At 33.6% G+C, this 2,761-nt stretch overlaps 1 pseudogene; it reads right to left on the bottom strand.

The window, feature by feature from the left end:
* The window catches only part of LOC103746852, a 2,521-nt pseudogene extending 1,191 nt beyond the window's left edge, over nucleotides 1-1,330 (bottom strand).
* Between the last annotated feature and the right edge of the window lie 1,431 nt (nucleotides 1,331-2,761).

The following is a 2,761-nucleotide window of genomic DNA, read 5'->3' as shown; positions in this document are numbered from 1 at the left end:
TTTGCCTATATTTTCATTCACATATATGCATACATAAACACACACACATATGACCTATAGAATCTATTTTTGTCTCCAAATATCCTTTAGTGTGGATCCATCCACTTGAGATTGGTTAAATTACCAAGAGTCCCATGCCTGGAAGAGACTGTTTCTGCCCTTCCCAGCAGTCGTCTGTTACCACAATTTCCTTAGGTTAGGTTGGAACTTTCTACCAACTTCCTCATTTCTATGCTGGGATTATTTTTCTAGTTTTATCTTGCATAGGGCTTCTGCAAGCTATTAAGGTTTCTGTGAATTCATATGAGTAACTAGCCAGATGTCTGGAGAACTGTTTCCTTGTAGTCATTCATCACCCCTGGCTCTTACATTCTTTCTGCCCCTTCTTTCACAATGATCCCCAAGCCTTGGGAGGCAAAAGTTTGATATAGGGGTCCTATTCAGGAATAAGGTCTCTGCACCCTCTTATTCTTTGCACATTTTGCTAATTGTGGATTTCTGTGTTAATCACCATCTGCTGCATAGTGAAACTTCTGCCCTATGTACTGTGACCTGTTTACCCTCAGGTTCCTAAGCCTGAAATCAGTGTCAGATGTGGACTCCAACTTAGGAAATGAATCCTAAATCCAGTTAAATAATGGTTGGTAATTCTTATATTTGTGCCACTCTAGTACCAGTGGGCATATCTTGCCAGGCCAGTTGCTATTGTAGTTCACAGGGTTCTGGGTAAAGGTGATGATTTTTATTTCCTTTTGATACTAGGCATAGCAAAATGAATGCTTGCCAGTGGAGATGAGGGCTTGAAGTTATCACCAGCTTAATTTCTCCTTTCTTGTTCTACAGTTCAGTTATATAGGTAATGTCTTCAGCAATAAGGTCTTAACATCCAGTTCTTTTAGTAAAGCAAGAGCAATGGCAATGATCAGTATTTTTAAGGGTCAGTAGGACCTCTGGTCAGTAACTTCTAGAGAGGAAGTCCTTTCCTGGTTTGAACATTTATGGGGATTTTGTTGTTGTTGTTGTTGTTGTTATTTTGTTTTGTTTTCATTAATGGATGATGTCTAGAAAGTGCAATATCCCCCTGGAAAATCCTTTTATAAGACTATGTTTACTTTTAAAGACTTCAAAGTCCATATGTATTATGAAATAGATAGTATAAGTAGAATAACTTTGCTTATTCTTTCAACTTTGTTTATTCTAAACTTTTAAAATCTTTTTATGATGCATATGTATATACTTTGAGAATTTTCTATAATGGTAAATGGCTTTTTTAATGCCTTTAGTATTAGTTAGCCTCCCTGATACTCCCTCCTCTGCCTTACCCCCTCATTCTTCACCCCATTAAACCCTTCCTAGTCATATTGACCTGTTTGATTGTCATGAAGATGTCCATTTCCAAAAGAAAGTCAATTGTTTTGTTTGTTTGATTTAGTTTTACTACTTTAAGTACTTTCATAGTTCCTAATACCAAATATATATTGATTCTTACAGGTACAAACTTCAAGGTTTTTTTTTTTTGGTGTTTGTGTGTGTGTGTGTGTGTGTGTGTATGTGTGTGTGTGTGTGTGTGTGTGTGTGTTTGTGTGCGTATGCTCATTCCCCAAGTGCTATGTCATGGTTCTGGAGGTAAGTGAGCTACTTGTGCTACTTGTTCAGCCTATTCCTTCCTTCCATCAAGTAGCTTCTGGATATAAAACTCAGGTCATAAGACATGGCAGCAAGTTTCTTTACCTGCTAAGCTGCCTTGCCAGCAATAGGAATTTAACTAGCTATTGCAATTAATAACAGACTGATTCTTTAAAAGATCAATAATGGGCTGTGCGAGGGTATGCTACTAGTAACAGAATTCTAGAAGAGTAAATAAAAATAAAAAATCATTCAGAATGAGGTTAATTTTCCAAAGTGAATGCATAAATTCATTCAATACTTATCATTAAAATTTTTACATGCCACTCATTTCATTTTATTCATTTATCAGTGTTCTTTATACAGAAAACTTGAAACCAAAGATGGTTTCACAAAATTAGTGTACATTCATATATCCAGTACTGGATGTTAGATTGACAATATTTGTAGCTGATATCACAGAATCTTAATATTTTTGCTTTGTGTACACATACAGTATAATAAATATATATAGTTGATAAATCATGGAACTTGCAAATGTAGAATACTTCTGTAGTGACAGAGATAGTAGAAATTTAATTGCAGGGTACTTTTTTTCAGTTAAGTTTTTAAATCATTTATTTCTTGATGTGGAGAAGGAAAAGGACTGATTTGTACAATCAATATTGTGCCTTTCATTTTCATCATTATTAATCAACTTGAGTACTTTATAAGAATAAAAATGTTCAAGTCACTCTTTAGACACATGCATATTTATGGTTAAATATTGACCAAATGAATTACTTAGTTTTATTTCATTAAAAATATGTTACCCTGCAGATAATAATGTATGTATAGATGCTGAATATATAGTATCTAAAGGAAACAAAATTATATAATCTAAATTAAATTTGCTTCAGGAAAATATTTATAAACAGGCATATAGCTAGCATAATTCTTTACAAAAAGCATAAATATTTTCTTCCTATCATAAACTAAAGTTTAGCAATATTTTTATAAGTATATGTTTACCTTTAAAGACTTGAAAGTCCATATGTATTATGAAACAGATTCTGTGAGTAAAATAACTTTAACTTAGTAGAAGATGTATGGGATGTCTACTAAAGCACAGTGGATTTCATGAATTGAGTAGTGG

Source organism: Nannospalax galili, unplaced genomic scaffold, assembly GCF_000622305.1.
Source record: "Nannospalax galili isolate Female #2095 unplaced genomic scaffold, S.galili_v1.0 scaffold140, whole genome shotgun sequence".
In the NCBI taxonomy this organism is placed as follows: Eukaryota; Metazoa; Chordata; class Mammalia; order Rodentia; family Spalacidae; genus Nannospalax; species Nannospalax galili.
The sequence above is the reverse complement of the archived record's forward strand: the minus strand, read 5'-3'. Positions and strand labels throughout refer to the sequence as shown.